This window comes from Primulina eburnea, chromosome 1, assembly GCF_022965805.1.
Source record: "Primulina eburnea isolate SZY01 chromosome 1, ASM2296580v1, whole genome shotgun sequence".
NCBI lineage: Eukaryota > Viridiplantae > Streptophyta > Magnoliopsida > Lamiales > Gesneriaceae > Primulina > Primulina eburnea.
Window position 1 is genome coordinate 11,853,985 of NC_133101.1, and position 18,572 is coordinate 11,872,556.

General features: G+C 39.0%; 1 non-coding gene and 1 pseudogene across 1 annotated transcript; one reads left to right on the forward strand and one right to left on the reverse strand.

The window, feature by feature from the left end:
* The first annotated feature begins 267 nt into the window (after window positions 1-267).
* On the forward strand, window positions 268-11,064 carry LOC140804196 (phosphatidylinositol/phosphatidylcholine transfer protein SFH3-like; annotated as a pseudogene).
* Window positions 11,065-14,079: 3,015 nt separating this feature from the next.
* Window positions 14,080-14,185, reverse strand: LOC140814975 (small nucleolar RNA R71). Its single transcript, XR_012114228.1, has one exon. It is a non-coding gene; the product is annotated as a small nucleolar RNA R71 (small nucleolar RNA).
* Window positions 14,186-18,572: the final 4,387 nt, after the last annotated feature.

Sequence of the window (18,572 nt, forward strand, 5' to 3'; positions counted from 1 at the left end):
TCTTTCTTGAATCGCAGAATGTTAAATAATTTCTCTACCATGAAAATAAATGAAACCATATATATGTGCTCGTATGAAATTGGAAACAACGAGAGCTTGAGTCGTCCAATCACCAAATTTCGACTGCTCTATCGTTATGCAAAAATGATGATCGAAAGCCCGATATTTGTGGAATATAAGCTTTCTGCTAGTTTTGTAGGCCGTCTGAAGTTTGCGGCTATTGGGACAGTATAAATATTTCTCAGCAAACCTGTCAATTGTATAATCATGAGTGACACAATCTCAGGACCTGTCGAACATCATCTTAGGTCGAGTAAGCAAATTTTTTTTTTGCACGAATCCCTTTGAGACGGATAAAAAAATATATACCAGTTAATGTTACATTTTGTGTTGAATTATTTTGCAGGTCTTGAGAAGATTGATGTCGAAAACTTGGAGGATGAGAGGAAGACGAGGATGGTATCCTTCAAGAAGAAGGCGATCGATGCATCGACCAAGTTCAGAAGCTCCTTGACCAAAAATTAGAGGCGTAATAGCAGAGTTATGTCTGTTGTGTTCGAGGATGAGCATGATCATGCCGATGAATTACGGGTCGTGGACGCTTTCGTCAGGTGCTGATCCTGGAAGAATTACTCCTTTCAAAACATGATGACTATCATACGCTGTTGAGGTATCTTTCTTTTTCATTCCATGCATCAGATAAAGGTTAAAAGATTCATGTGTCCGATGTTGGTCTCACTTGCTGAATTTGAGATAGTAAAAACCGGAAAATAAAGAATAACTGGACATCGAGATTTACGTGGAAAACCCCTAAAATAAATTAGGGTAAAAACCACGGGCAAGATGAAAAGATTTCCACTCTAATATTTTGTGGTGTACAACTCACTCACTGTGTTTCCAAAGAGAACACACACTCTCTTAATACAGGAGAACAAAACACCTCACAAATATTATAGAACTAAGCACTCAAATGCTTATAAGATGAGAGAAAACTCGAAGAAGGGATGATTTCCAAATGAAGGGAGGAGCTCTACTTATAGAGCCCCTTGACCGTGTGAAGACGCGTATAAAACGCGTCTTCCATCTTTCCACGAAACCTTTGAGCAGCCCACGTTTTTTTTTCTTTTGCTGCCACTTGTGCATTTAATGCACCTACCGACATTTCTCCCACTTGGAAATTTGATTGAGAATCAAACACATCTCCATACATCCTTTCAATCTTGTCATTTCCTGCTGCTTACGTTTCTGCTAGACCACTTGAGGATCTACACCACTCAAACTTATCAGTGTTCACTGGCTTGGTCAGAAAATCAGCTATGTTGTCCTTCGTATGGATCTTCTGCATATCCACGCTTCCTTCTTCTACTAATTCCCGCACAAAGTGAAATTGGACTCCAATGTGTTTCGTCCTGGAATGAAAGGCTGGATTTCTTGCGATGTGCAAGGCACTCTGACTGTCACAAAACAAAGAAACATTCTCTTGTTTGTGCCCGATCTCCTCCAATAACCTTTTAGTCCATATTGCCTCCTTGCAAGCTTGAGTAGCTGCCATGTATTCTGCATCTGTTGTAGATAACGCCACAACTGTCTGCAGTTTTGAAACCCAGCTTACTGCTCCTCCTGCAATCGTAAACACATAACCAGTAGTAGATTTTCTCTTATCAGGATCACCTGCTAATCTGAATCGACATAGCCCCTGAGTGTAAAATCTGATCCTCCATGACATAATGCAGCATTCGAGGTACCCTTAATGTATCTAAGGATCCTCTTAACAGCGCTCCAATGCTCTCTTCCAGGATTCGCCATATACCGACTAACTGATCCCACTGCTTGAGCAATGTCCGGTCTTGTACAGATCATAGCGAACATCAAACTTCCCACTGCTGATGCATACGGTACTCGAGACATCTCCATCCTCTCTGCTTCACTGCTAGGACACATCTCGGAGGATAACTTGAAGTTAACAGGAAGAGGGGTCGAAATTGGCTTACTATCTTGTATGTTGAAGCGTTGCAAGATTTTCTTCAAATAATTTTTCTGGGAAAGCCAAATATTTGTGTTACTTCTATCTCGGTGAACTTGCATCCCTAGAATCTTGTTTGCTGGTCCCAAGTCCTTGATATCAAATTCCCTAGCCAACTGTGCCTTCAATCCTTGGACCTGATCTTTGTTGGGGCCTGCTACCAACATGTCGTCCACATACAACAGCAAAATGATATAATCATCACCAGACCTCTTGAAATACGTACAAGGGTCTGCACTCAATCTGTTGTATCCAAGGCTCATGATATAGGAATCAAATCTCTTGTACCAATAACTAGGCGCCTGTTTGAGACCATACATAGATTTCTTCAACCTGCAAACCAAGTTCTCTTTGCCTTTTTCCGCAAAACCTTCTGGCTGGAGCATATATATTTCTTCATCAAGATCTCCATGAAGAAATGTTGTTTTCACATCTAGCTGTTCTAGATGTAGGTCAAACACCGCACAAAATGCCAGCACCACTCTGACTGTTGTAAGCCGAACCACAGGAGAAAATATCTCATTGAAGTCAATGCCTTCTTTCTGAGCATACCCTTTTACCACCAATCTAGCACGATACCGCTCCACTTGGTTATTGCCATCATGCTTGATCTTATAGACCCATCTGTTTCCAATGGCTTTCCTCCCTCGTGGTAGTGTAACAAGATCCCAAGTTTTATTCCTGTCTAATGCCTCCAATTCTTCTTGCATTGCTATCATCCACGAGGATACATCCGAGCTTTGAGTAGCCTCGTGGAAACTCAATGGCTCGCCATCCTCTGATAATAGACAATATGCAATGTTGCTTTCAGTGATATAATCTGAAAGCCAACCTGGTGGTCTTCTGTCTCGAGTTGACTGCCTCACATTGGAAACTTCAGACTCAACATGTTCTTGTTCTTCGTGCTCTGGTACTGCTTCACAAGAAACTTGACCTTCGTCTGTCTTATTCTCCACCTGAAATATAGTAGTTTCTGAATTCAGTGTGCCTTTGTCTCCCTTTACTTTATCTTCCTCGAAGATAACATCCCTGCTGATGACAAGCTTGTGAACAGTAGGATCCCACAAGCGAAACCCCTTTACTCCATCAGCATAACCCAAGAAGATACATTTTCTGGATTTCGAATCCAACTTTGATCTTTCTTGCTTATTGTACAGAACGTACACATGACTTCCAAATGTATGCAAATGAGAATAATCTGTCGGCTTCCCGGTCCACATCTCCATCGGAGTCTTCAGATCAATCGCCACTGAAGGAGAACGATTGATAATATAACAAGCGGTTTTAACTGCTTCCGCCCAAAATGACTTTTCTAGCCCCGCAGTCCTCAACATAGCTCTTGTTCTGTCCAACAAGGTTCTATTCATCCGCTCCGCCACTCCATTCTGTTGAGGTGTGTAAGCCGCCGTGAACTGTCACTTGATGCCCTCATATTGACAAAATGCATCAAACTCGTCACTGGTATATTCTCCTCCATTGTCAGTCCTCAGACACTTGATTTTCTTTTCAGAATCAAGTTCAACCCGCGCTTTGAATTCTCTGAAGATTTGGAAAACATCTGATTTCTTCTTGATTGGATACACCCAACATTTCCTAGAGAAATCGTCAATGAACGAGACAAAGTATCTCGCTCCTCCTAGGGATACAACTGGTGCTTGCCAAACATCCGAATGAATCAGGTCCAATATGCTTTTGCTCCTGGCAGTAGAAGTGCCAAACTTTAATCTGTGTTGTTTACTGGTAACACAATGCTCACAAAAGGGTAGTGACACTTTTTTAAGTCCCGACAGCAGCTTCCGTTCTGAGAGAATTTTCAACCCCCGTTCTGACATATGCCCGAGCTTTCTATGCCATAACACTGTTAATTCTTCTCCTGAACCAATTGATGCAACAGCTAGTTCTGCCTCTTTGTGTGTTTTCCCCAAAAGTACATACAGATTTGCAGCAACTTTTTCAGCCTTCATAACCACAAGCGCGCCCTTCACAATTTTCATGATCCCGTTCTCGATACGAGTTTTGCACCCGATGTCATCCAATTGCCCCAAGGACAAAAGATTTTTCGTCAGTCCTTTCACATGTCGTACCTCCTGTATGGTGCGAATGGTGCCATCAAACATTTTAATTTTGATAGTACCGACCCCAGCGATTTCCAAGGCATGGTCATTTCCCATGAATACAAATCCTCCTGAGACTGGTTCATAATGATCAAACCATTCTCTGTGAGATGTCATGTGCCACGTCGCTCCTGAATCCATAATCCACGTATCACAAAATTTGTGTCTGCCTTCCGCAACAGTTGCCGCTTCACTGAATAATATTTCACCACCGCCTGAAGTACTGGCCACATTTCCTTGAGAACTCTTCTCGATACTCGTACACTCTTTCTTGAAGTGCCCTTTACTGCCACATTTGAAGCAGTAAATATTTTTCTTCTTACTTCTAGACTTTGATCTACCTCGTCTTTGGCTCTCACTGGAGTCACGGTCCATGAATCTTCCTCTTATCATCGGTAAAGCCTCTGCCTGCTTCGATGTTACCAATCTATCTTCCTTATTCTTGCGCCAGCTTTCTTCTCCGAGAACCGCAGTTAAGACATCGTCGAATCTTAGAAAGCACATAAGAATATTGTTGGTAATGTTGATGATAAGTTGATCATATGAATCTGGTAGACTTTTACGTAGAAGCTCCGCACGTTCATTTTCCCCTATTTTATGCCCCATGGAAGTGACTTGGGCAAATAGGGTATTTAGTGTGTTGATATGGTCGGTCATCGATGAGGATTCCGCCATCCGAAGAGTATAAAGCCTTCTCTTTAGGAAAATCATGTTGTGTAGGGACTTGACCTCGTACATCTTTGTCAGAGTATCCCAGATAACTTTGGCTGTTTTTATCTCAGAGATACTTGACAAAACTTCGTCTGCTATTGCCAAGTGTAAATTGGCAACGGCATTATCATTCATCTCATTCCACCTTCCATCATCCGCAATCTCCACCGGTCTATCTCCAATAGCCGCCAAGCAATTCTCTTTTCTTAAAACTGCTTGTATCTTTATTTTCCACAACATAAAATTGCTTCCATTGAACTTTGCTATCTCGTACCTTCCCGCCATTATGTCTACAACAATTTTAGTAGACCGGACAAAATAATCCCGCCTTAAATAAAAAATCTCAAAAAATATTTTCTGATGTGGAAGATCATTCTAGGCTGCAACCACAGAGCATACTCATAATTTTAAGAAATTTTAAACCAAGGCTCTGATACCACTTGTTGGTCCCACGTGCGGAATTTGAGATAGTAAAAACCGGAAAATAAAGAATAACTGGACACCGAGATTTACGTGGAAAACCCCTAAAATAAATTAGGGTAAAAACCACGGGCAAGATGAAAAGATTTCCACTATAATATTTTGTGGTGTACAACTCACTCACTGTGTTTCCAAAGAGAACACACACTCTCTTAATACAGGAGAACAAAACACCTCACAAATATTATAGAACTAAGCACTCAAACGCTTATAAGATGAGAGAAAACTCGAAGAAGGGATGATTTCCAAATGAAGGGAGGAGCTCTATTTATAGAGCCCCTTGACCGTGTGAAGACGCGTATAAAACGCGTCTTCCATCTTTCCACGAAACCTTTGAGCAGCCCACGTTTTTTTTCTTTTGCTGCCACTTGTGCATTTAATGCACCTACCGACATCCGAATGGGTTAAATCTTAGGCATGTCTCAACCATTTGAGTGGATCACGTTTTAACAAAAGGTATAACCGATATTAATTATATATTTTTAATATTTTTACATCATGCAGCAACTTTAGTGTAATTTTACACGCCCCGTTGTATGAATTGCAAAACCAAAGGACAAGAATAGTTAAAACTATGAATGATATATATATCATTCGACTTTACAAGCATCCCGTTCTCAAATCGAGAATCTCAATTCTTAAGTTTCTATCGTTCCTAATTATTTCTATAAATTTTCCAGATATATGTTCTCCTGTATCAAGAGAGTATGTCTTCTCTTTAAAAACACGGTGAGTGGTTGTACATTATAAAATATTATAGTGAATTTTTTTCATCTTGTCCGTAGTTTTTACCTTAATAGTTTCTAGGAGTTTTTCGCGTAAATCTCAGTGTCCAATTTTAATTTTTGTTTTCATATTTATATCCCAAGATGCCGCACCTGGGATCAACAAGTTATATCAAAGCCTTAGTTTAAAATTTCTTACAATTCTGAGTATGATATGTGGTTGGATCCTTGACTGATTTTCCACATCAAAAAATATTTTTTTGATTTTCTATTAATGCGAGATTATTTTTTCCAATCTAATAAATTATTGTAGAAAAAATGACGGATATATACGAGATAAAAAATTTCAATGGCAAAATAAAGATGCAAACAATTTTAAGAAAAGAGAATTGCTTGATGGCTATTGGAGGTAGACCGAGAGAAATCACGAACTATTAGAAGTGGAATGAGATGAAATGTGAGTCCAGTGGGAGCCATATGCATGGTATATCACTGTCGAGAAGTGAGAAGAAAAATATTTACCGCTTTAAATATGGTAGTAAAGAGAACTTTAAGAAAGAGTATAAGAGTATCGAGAATTGTTCTCAAGGAAATGTGTCAGTACTTCGAGTTATGGTGAAATATTATTAAGCGAAGTAACAACAATTACAGAAGGCATACACAAATTTTGTGACACATAAATTATGGATTAAGGAGCGACACATGACGTCTCGAAAGGAATAGTTTGATCAGTATGAACCAGTCTCAGGAGAATCTGTGTTCATGAAAAATGATCATGACATGGAAATAGTTGGAGTCTGTATCATGAAAATAAAAATGTTTGATAACACTATTCAAATCATATAGGAGGTACAACATATGAAATGATTGACGAAGAATCTTTTATCATTGGGGCAATTGGATGATATTGAGTGCAAAACTCGTATCAAGAACGAGATCATGAAAATTGTGAAAGACGTGCTTGTGATTATGAAAGCGAAAAAGGTTGTTGCAAATCTGTATTTACGTTCTGGATAAATACAAAAAGATGTAGAACTAACGGTTGCACCGATTGGTATAGAAGAAGAATTAACATTTTATTGCGACATAGAACAGAAGTTGTTATCTGGGCTACAAAAGTGTCTATATCCTTTTTTTATGATTGTGTTACCAGTAAAAACAAAGGTTAAATTGTGGTACTTCCACTTCCACAAGCAAAAGAATATTGGTGCTGATTCATTCTGACATTTGACAAGCACCAATTGCATCTCTAGGAGGAGAAAGATACTTTGTCTCGTTCATTGATAATTTCTTTAGGAGATGTTGGATGTGTCCAATCAAGAAGAAATTAGATGTTTTTCCAGTTTTCAAATATTTTAAAGCATGAGTTGAACTTGATTCTGAAAAAAAAAATCAAGTGTTTGAGAATTGAAAATCGAGGAGAATATACCAATGACAAATTTGATGCATTTTGTCAACATAAGAATATCAAAAGACAGTTCACGACAGCTTACACACCTCAACATAATGGAGTGGTAGAGAGGATAAACAGAATCTTGTTAGACAAAAGAAGAGCCATGTTCTGCGAGTTTAGCCACGTCATTTTGGGCAGAAGCACTCAAGACCACAAGTTATATCATCAATTGGTCTTCCTTCAGTGGCGATTGATTTGAAGACTCCGATGGAGATGTGGACTAGGATGCTGAATGATTATTCTCATTTGCATCAAATTTCTTATGAAGCAGTATCGGAACACAAGAAACAAGAACATGTTGAGTATGAGGTTTCCAAAGTGAGGCAGTCAACTCGATAAAGAATACCTCCAGGTTGCCTTTCAGATTATGTCACTCAAAGAAATATATCATATTATCTATTAACAGAAGATGGTGGTCCATCGAGTTTCCATGAGATTTATCAAAACTCGGATGTACCCCGTGGATGATAACAATGCAGAAAAAATTGGATGTATTATACATGAATAAAACTTTAGACCTTGTTACACTACCATGAAGGAGGAAAATCATTAGTAACAGATAGGTATATAAAGATCAAGCGTGATGATGATGATCAAGTAGAGCGGTATCGTGTTAGATTGGTAGTAAAAAAGTATGCTCAGAAAGAAGATATTGACTTCAATGATATATTTTCTCTTGTGGTTCGGCTTACTAAATTCAGAGTGGTGTTGATATTAGGTGTGGTTTTTGATATACATCTAGAACATCTAGATGTAAAAACAACATTTTTTCATGGAGATCTTGAAGAAAAAGTCTATATGTGAAGGTTTTGTGGAAAAAAAGCAAAGAGCGGACGTGGTTTGCAGGTTGAACAATTTTTTGTACAGTCTCAAACATGCGCCGAGTTGTTGGTACAAGAGATTTGATTCTTATATCATGAACTTTGGATACAACATACTTAATGCAAAACCTTGTACATATTTCAAGAGGTTTGGTGATGATTATATCATTTTGTTATTGTATATGGATGATATGTTGGTTGTAGGCCCCAACAAAGATCAGTTCAAGAATTGAAGGCACAGTTGTCTAGGGAGTTTGATATGAAGGACCTGTGACCAGAAAACAAGATTTAGGAATGCAATTTCACTAAGACAGAAGTAAGAAAAAGATTTGGTTTTCCCAAAAAAATTAGTTGACGGAAAGTCTTGCAACGCTTCAACATGAAAGATAGCCAATCTTGACCCTTCGTCCTGTTAACTTCGAGTTATCTTTGGATATGTTTGCTAGCAATGAAGCAGAGAGGATGAAGATGTCTTTAGTACTATGTACATCACCAATGGGAAGTTTTATATTCGTCATGATCTGTACAAGGCCAGACATTACTTAAGCAGTGAGAACCGTTGGTCGATACATGACAAATCTTGGATGAGAGCATTGGAGTATTGTTAAGATGATATTTAAATACATTAAGGGTACCTCAAACACTCCATTATGTTATGGAGGATCAGATTTTACACTTAGGGCTAAGTCGATTCAAATTATGCAGGTGATCCTGATAAGAGAAAATCTATTACTGGTTATGTGTTTACATTTGTAAGGGACAATAATCTAGGTTTCAAAACTGCAAAACAATTGTGATATTATCTAGAACGAAGACATAATATATGACAGATACTCAAGCTTGCAAGAAGGCAATATGAATTAAAAGATTATAGGAGGAGATCAGATACAAACAAGAGAAAGTTTATTTGTTTTGTGACAATCGAAGTGTCTTGCACATCGTAAGAAATCCAGTCTTTCATTCCAGGACATTGGAGTTCAATTTTATTTTGTGCGAGAATTTGTAGAGGAAGTAAGTGTAGATATGAAAAAGATCCATATAAAAGATAACATAGCTGATGTTATGAACAAGCCAGTGAACATAGAAAAGTTTGAGTGGTGTATATCCTCAAGTGTCCTAACGAAAACATAAGCAGCAGAGAATGATAATAATGAAAATAATGTGTGGATATATGTTTAACTTTCAATCAAATCTCCATGTGAGAGAATGTGAATGGTTGATGGATGTCGGTAAGGAGCACATGCATTTTCTCTACATCATTTATGATGGTAGGTGACATGTTTTATTCTTCAAAATTGTGCAATGGAGAAGTCGGATTTGACAACGTGTTGTGAAGAAAATTCACATGTAACTTCAATGTTCACACCGGAGATGCATCTCATTCGACGTTACAAGCATCATGTTCTCAAACGAGAATCCCAATTCTCAAGTTTTTCTCTCTTATCCGAATTATTTCTATAATATTTGTGAGATATTTGCTCTTATTCTCTTTGGAAGCACGGTGAATGTTTATACACTATAAAATATTATAGTTAAATTCATTTCATCTTACTCGTGATTTTTACCTTAATAATTTTTAGTAATTTTTCATGTGAATCTCAGTGTCCGATTTTAATTTTAATTTTCATATTTATATTTCAATATGCCGCATTTGAAACCAACAAACACTCCCGAACTTCATCATATCACTATGAAAACGAGTTCCGATTTACAGTGATCAGCCCCATATAGAACCTTTTGAAGAAAATAAAACAATAAGTTTCAAGTAAAAAAAAAGTGATTTTTGAATCATATGAAACTAGTCTCTTCAAACACAAAAACAGAAGGCGGTTCATGTTATATTTCTCTGATTATGCAGGTTTATGAAGGTCTGGATTCGACATTGAAAAAACAAGGGAAATGTGGGATGATATACTTAAGTGGAGGAAGAACTTCAGTGGTGACACTCTTTTGGAGGTATTTATTATCATATTACACATCAGATAATCATATATATTGATTGAATAATCTAACGTTTAAAAGATAGAGTTTGAACTATTGTACGATTTAAAATATTTTATTTACAAATTTTTAGCTAGGATTTTGATTTCAAGGAGAAAAGCGAGGTCTTAAAATACTATCCGCATGAGAATCATGGGATGGCAGGCCAGTTTATATTGGAATGCTCTGGCAAGTGGATGCAACCAAGTTGTTGCAAGTCACGACTATTGATGGGCATCTAAAATATCATGTTCAAGAATTCGAGAGGACGTTTAATGACAAGTTCCTAGCCTGCTCCATTGCTGCTAAAAAGTACATTGATAAGAGCACAACTATTTAGGATGTACATGGAGTGGTACGTATCATAGGGTGTCTTTCTTAGTTGAATTATTCGTCTAAAAACCAACCATTAATTGGATTGTCATTGCTAGATGCTTTGGTTATACTACGTCCTATATTTGGATCGCCGCAAGGAGTGAATAATCTTACAAAAAAAGGCGATGAACTCTTCTAACAACTTGGGTTTTCTATTTTGTTAGACGATCATAAAGACGAATTGATTTATAACAGAATCTGTTATATATAGTCTCATTTGTGCAGACACGCTGGATTCAGAGCTGACATCGATCACATTCATAATATTACTATTTATACCTATGATTTAGGGATTGAAAACTTCAATATGTCAGCCTGGGAATTGATTCAACGTCTTCAAAAAATAGATGAATATAATTACCCTGAAATACTTGTTAAATGATATTTTTAAAAAAAGTTTAGGGATGTGAAAAACCAAGCCAGAATATTTGTTAAATGACAAAACTAAGTTTAGGGTTGTGAAAATACGTCTGATCTAGAATTGTAAAAGGCGATCATGAAAATGCTGAAAAAAAATTGAAAACAAATTGGAGTTGATTGCCAAATCTGGTCTTCCTCTCCGAGGAAAAAGATTTTCTTTAACCGTATTCTCTTGCAGTTCATAAATGGATCTTCACTTCAAAGTGTTGCACAATATGTCGAACGATAAAGTACATTAAACTTTTGTAAAAACCAGTGAACTAAATGGTGAAGAAAACATAGTAGAGCAAAGCTTTAAGTAAACCAAACTGAGGCCGTACGAAGTACAGTGTTCTTAAAACAGATGTGTCCCCTCCTGTATGTGCTTCGAGGATCGTTTTGGACGTCTATTTCCCAGTATACAACGGAACAACCAGCAATGACTTAGCACGAGGCATTACTACGGCGAACTGAAAACGTAACTTCGATTTATCACCAAAATTTAATGTATGCCAAATGAAAAGCTAACAATCTGAGATGCAAGAGAATGCTTGAAAGAGATAAGATTTTCATATATATGAAATGAAGAAATGAACACACCATTAATAAGCCTCAAATTCACACCAAGAGTCATGAAAGATTAATTAACACAATTAATCTTCCCATTAACTTAAGAATATGAAGAGTCAAATGTTTTCAATTAACTCAAAAATCTGAAAAGTCAAAAGACATTTCTACAATTATGAGCCACAATTAACTCAAGAATGTGGAGAGCCAAAAGACACTCCCACATTCATGAGACATAATTTTTATTTAAATTCGAAATTTGATTCAAATTTCCAACAATCCCCCAAGGGGGTTGATAGGTGGTGTTTTTACGTGTTTATTGCATTAGTTTTATTTGTGTTTGCCTTGTGCATGCATGCATTTCATTTAAATTTTGTTCATTTTAGAGTAATCGTTTGCGTTTTATCATGTCTCACTTGTATGTGACGAATTTGCAGGAAAAATGGTCGGAAAAACCAAGAAGGAAGCAAAGTGTCGAAGACAAGGAACTTTGGACAGAATAAGCGGCGCTCGAGCGGTAGATTTCTACCGCCCGGGCGCCAAATACGACTAACAAGGAGAAGAAGCCAGAAAGGTTGGCGCTCGGGGGGTAGAAATATACCGCCCGAGCGCGAGAAGGTGCATCCGAAGACAGAAGCGTGGCGCTCGAGCGGTATATTTCTACCGCCCGAGCGCGACTGCCGCACAAGTTAGGGAGAATACAGAAAGTTTGGCGCTCGAGCGGCACTTTTCTACCGCCCGAGCGCCGCCTATTTTGGGAAGATTATGGTGCGCGATTTCTTACCTTAATTTTGGAGGGTGGCTGTTATGGAAAGATCTCGGTCGACTTTTGAGCATTATTCAGACATTATTGAAGGAGCACAAGGAGTTTTTGGAGAGCTTTTGCACTTGGATTGAAGATTCGACGGTTTCCGAGCATCGTTCTTCGCAGATTTCGTCACGTCTCGTATTTCTAGTTTATTTTCCGTTGTTTAAATATTGTTTTGCTTATTTTCATTATGAATTCTAGTAGCTAACTTTAATATTTGTTGGGATTAAAGGGGATCCTACCCCAAACTTTCAGTTGGTTAATTTATATTTCGGTTTGTGATTTATTCTTGATTATTCTACGATTTTCATTGTGTCGTTGAGCGTAGCTAACTTTTACGACAATTTTATATCACGAGTGAGTTCGAGAGAATAACTAGTGATAGGATCGAGTAGTATAATCTGCGGATCTACAATTTGCATAGACATATGAAATTGGATACGTGCCGATAGTCATAGTCCTTAGGGTCGAAAACTAGGGGATTTCATCAATCGAAATGCGGTTCATTCTTGATAAATAATTAAAGACATTTAATTACTTCATTGAGTGAATTAGTTTGGCATAGCTCGAGAGAGTGTGTTCAATTGAATAGGAAATCCTGTCGGAAGCATAGAACACAATCGAACGAATTAATTAATTAATAAGGGGTAGGTGAACCAGAATTCCCAACAAATTCTTTTATAATTTGAAATTTAATCCATCGATTTAGCAGTCATATTTGATCATTTAATCTTTGAACTTGTTTATTTAAATTTTCTTGAATTTTATTAGTCATAAAACAAACAAATCACCTTTCGTCGCTAAAGTTTTAATAACTAAAATAATAATTGTTAAACACAGTCTTCAGTGGAACGATACTCGTACTCACGAACACTATATTATAACTTGACATCGTGCACTTGCGATTTATTTTGAGCATACAAAATCATATTTTTATTGAGGATTTTACTGTGCAAGTTTTGCTCGATCAAGTTTTTGGCGCCGTTGCCGGGGATTGTTAATCTACAATTTTATTTTTAGTTATTTCCTTTAGCATTATTTCATTTCTCTTGAGATAACACTTCACATTTTCTTACAGATATCCCTTCCAGTGCATGCCAAAGTCACTTGACGTGGAGCTTGAATTCGATCCTGAAATTGAAAGAACCTTCCGCAGAAGGAGACAACAGCAGAGGCTTAAAGAACTTATGGAGAGACACGAGCCAGAACGCGAGGAGGAACAGCGTGAGGAGAGACATATCGAGATGCCACGCCGCATACCAATGCTGGAGTATGCCCAACCTTCTTTGGAGGGTGCACGCCCTAGCATTGTGAGACCTATCGTGCGGGAAAATCACTTCGAAATCAAACCAGCCATTATCCAGATGATTCAGAACACCGTCCAATTTGGAGGAACTACTGTGGACGATCCAAACACACACATCGCGGATTTTCTTGAGATTTGCGATACTTTTAAATTTAATGGAGTTTCTGATGATGCTGTTAGACTGCGTTTATTTCCTTTCTCTTTGCGTGATAAAGCTAAAGCTTGGTTGAATTGTTTACCTGTAGGTTCGATAGCTACATGGGAGGACATGGCGAAGGCGTTTCTCATCAAATACTTTCCTCCGTCGAAGACCATGAAGCTGCGGGCAGACATCACAACATTTGCTCAGTTCGATCAAGAGTCACTATATGAGGCGTGGGAGCGTTTCAAAGATCTATTACGAAGATGCCCACATCACGAGTTGCCACTTGGGTTAGTCGTTCAAACCTTTTATTACGGTTTGCTTACTCCTAACCGTACTATGATAGATGCTGCTGCGTGTGGGTACCTTTTGAGGAAGACTGCGGAAGAAGGATATGAGTTGTTGGAGGAGATGGCTGCGAGCAGCTATCATCCTCAATCTGACAGGAACAACCAGCGGAGAAGTGCCGGAGTTCATCAGGTAACTGATTTTTTTGTTATTACGGCACAACTTGACGCTTTAAACAGGAAAATAGACGGCTTGAACGTGAGTGGCACGGCTATGCGTCTTCAAGAGATATTCTGTGAGAAGTGTGGAGGGGAACACTATGTGAAAGACTGTCAAGATGGAAATCCCTTCTATGTGCAAGATGAGGCACCGGTGAATCAAGTGGGAGTCCAAAACCGCCCAAGGAATGACCCTTACTCGAACACATATAATCCTGGGTGGAGGCAACATCCCAACTTCTCATGGGGCGGTCAAAACAGTCATAATAGGCCGCAAGGAGGACAACAATATGGGAAACAACCGATGTACAGATCCGTTCCTCCTAGAGAAGAAAAGTCCAACTTGGAACAAATGATGTCTAAGTTTATCTCATCCACTGAAACTCGACTCCAAAACCAAGATGCATCAATAAAGGGGCTCGAGAATCAAATTGGACAGTTGGCCAAGATGATAGCAAGTAGAGAGCCGGGCACCTTGCCAAGTAATACCGAGACTAATCCAAAAGAGCAAGTGAAGGCCATTGAGTTGAAGAGCGGAAAAGTTTTGGAGCCTAGAGAAAAAGAGAAAAGCCAAGTGCCGGATGAACATGCTGCGACGTCTCAAGGTAAGTCATCTAACTCTACACCAGCACTCACTGCACAACCTAAGATTGTTATCCCTCCACCTTTTCCTGCAGCATTAAAAAAGGCAAAACTAGATGCACAATTCGGTAAGTTTTTAGAAGTGTTTAAAAAATTGCATATTAATATTCCTTTTGCCGATGCTTTGATGCAAATGCCTAGTTATGCTAAATTTTTGAAGTACATCTTAGCCAACAAGAGAAAATTGGAGGATCACATGACGGTAAATTTGACCGAAAGTTGCTCTGCTTTGGTGCAAAACAAAATCCCACCGAAACTAAAAGACCCAGGGAGTTTTTCTATCCCTTGCATGATTGGTGATGTTGTTTTTCTTAAAGCGTTGTGTGATCTTGGTGCAAGTATTAATCTGATGCCCTTATCTGTTTTCAGGAAACTCGGATTAGGAGAGCCTAAGCCGACGAGGATGTCTTTACAACTGGCTGACAGGTCTATCAAGTACCCCCGCAGAGTGATTGAGGATGTGCTAGTGAAAGTTGACAAATTCATTTTCCCTGCGGACTTCGTGGTGCTTGATATGGAGGAGGATGCGGAGATGCCTCTGATTTTGGGTAGACCGTTCCTTGCAACTGGCAAGGCACTGATTGATGTGCAAGATGGGAAGTTGAAACTGAGAGTGTGCGAGGATGAGATTACTTTCGATGTTTTTCATGCACTTAAGCACACACTGCATTCTGATAGTTGTTTTAGAATTGATGCTTTGGACTCTCTTGTGTCTCATTATGTGCAGGATACTTTTAGGGACCCGGTGGAGGCCACTATCACCACTGAATTGGGAGAAGAGGAATTGTATGAAGAGAAAGCTGAAATCGTGGCACACTTGAATGCCAACCTTCCATGGAGAAAGCCGATGAGGATGCGACTGGAGGATCTAGGAGAACGAAGAGATTTGACCCCTCAAAGGTCAAGCATCGAGGAGCCACCCACACTTGAGCTAAAGCCGTTGCCTCCACACCTCAAGTACGTATACTTAGGTGAGAATAACACTTTACCTGTCATTATCTCTGCTGCTTTGACAGATGTGATGGAGGACAAGCTGTTGGAAGTTTTGAAAGCGCACAAGGGCGCATTTGCGTGGAAGGTGGCAGATATCAAAGGAATAAATCCATCCGTCTGCATGCACAAGATCTTGATGGAAGAGAAGTGCTCACCTCTTGTGCAACCTCAAAGACGATTAAATCCAAAGATGCAAGAGGTAGTAAAGGCTGAAACAATTAAGCTTCTCGACGCAGGTATTATCTATCCTATATCTGATAGTGCATGGGTAAGTCCTGTTCAGTGTGTGCCAAAGAAAGGTGCGATTACTGTTATCACAAATGAAAATAATGAATTAATACCCACTAGGACTGTTACGGGATGGCGGGTGTGCATTGATTATAGGAAATTGAATGATACTACCCGTAAAGACCACTTTCCCCTTCCCTTTATTGATCAAATGCTTGAGAGGTTAGCGGGTCATGAGTTCTATTGTTTTTTAGATGGGTATTCTGGGTATAACCAAATCATGATTGCGCCCGAGGACCAAGAGAAAACCACCTTCACTTGTCCTTATGGCACTTTTGCTTTTAGACGGATGCCATTTGGTTTGTGTAATGCCCCTGCCACTTTTCAGCAATGCATGACTGCTATATTCCATGATATGATTGAAACTTTTCTTGAGATATTTATGGATGACTTCTCGATTTTTGGCTCGTCTTTTAATGATTGTTTGCAGAACTTGCAGGTAGTGTTGAGGAGATGTGAGGAGACAAACTTGGTGCTTAATTGGGAAAAATGCCACTTTATGGTACAAGAGGGAATTGTCCTAGGGCACAAGGTTTCGGGGCACGTAATAGAGGTGGATAAGGCGAAAGTTGAAGTTATCAAGAACTTACCACCGCCGGCGTCCATAAAGGGAGTTAGAAGTTTTCTAGGCCACGCCGGTTTTTACCGACGTTTCATCAAAGATTTTTCTAAAATTGCAAAACCTTTATCTTCTTTATTCATGAAAGATGTGCCTTTTGATTTCAATTCTGCTTGCTTGCAGGCATACGAGAAGTTGAAAGAGCGCTTAGTGACGGCTCCTATCTTGGTGGCACCGGATTGGGATCTGCCCTTCGAGATCATGTGCGACGCCAGCGATACTGCGGTAGGTGCTGTCCTCGGACAAAGACAAAACAAGGTATTTCACACCATATACTATGCAAGTAGGACTCTAGATGAAGCACAATTGAATTATGCCACCACCGAAAAAGAGTTACTTGCAGTAGTGTTTGCACTTGACAAGTTTCATGCTTATCTTGTTTTGTCGAAAGTAATTGTGTTTACTGATCACTCTGCCCTTAAATATTTACTTGAAAAGAAAGATGCAAAGCCACGCTTACTTCGGTGGATTTTATTATTGCAAGAATTTGATGTGGAAATAAAAGATAAGAAGGGTGTTGAGAATGTGGTTGCAGATCATTTGTCTAGATTAGAATTTATCAGTAATGATTGTGTGACTGATGCGATTAATGATTGGTTTCCGGATGAGCAGTTGTTTGAGGTAAAAAATTGTCCATGGTATGCAAATCTTGCGACTTTTCTTGTTACAGGCTCACCTCCCCCAAATCTTACATTTCACCAAAGAAAGAAATTCTTTTCGGACGTGAAATATTATTTTTGGGAAGAACCTTTCTTGTTTAAGATTTGTGCAGATTCTATGATTCGGAGATGTGTGGCGGAGGAAGAGATGGGATCGATTCTTACTCATTGCCATGACGTGAGGTAGGTGGTCACTTTGGACCAACGAGGACGACATCTAAGGTACTCGAATGTGGCTTTTATTGGCCAACCCTCTTTAAAGATGCTCGTTCTTATGTGCTAGCATGTGATAAATGCCAACGGACAGGTAACATCTCTAACCGTCACGAATTGCCTTTAAATAATATCATTGAATGTGAGGTTTTTGATGTGTGGGGAATAGATTTTATGGGACCATTTCCTAGTTCTTTCACAAAAAAATACATTTTGGTGGCGGTGGATTATGTGTCTAAGTGGGTAGAGGCGGAAGCATACGCCACTAATGATGCTCAAGTGGTTCTAAAATTTTTGAAGAAAAACATTTTTAACCGCTTTGGAACACCACGAGCAATCATTAGTGATGGTGGCACTCATTTTTGCAACAAACTCTTTGAAAAACTTTTAAGCAAATATGGTGTCACACATAAGATCTCTACCCCTTATCACCCCCAGACGAGTGGTCAAGTGGAAGTGTCAAACCGAGAGATAAAGAGAATTCTGGAGAAAGTGGTAGGCGTCAGTAGGAAAGACTGGTCGGTGAGGTTAGATGATGCTCTATGGGCGTATAGGACTGCTTTTAAAACACCTATAGGCACTACACCGTATAGGTTGTTATTTGGTAAAGCATGTCATTTACCTGTCGAGTTGGAGCATCGGGCATATTGGGCAACAAAAGCACTGAACTTTAATTTTACTGATGCATGTGAACAGCGTTTGCTTCAATTGGACCAGTTGGAGGAGTTCCGCAATTTGGCTTACGATC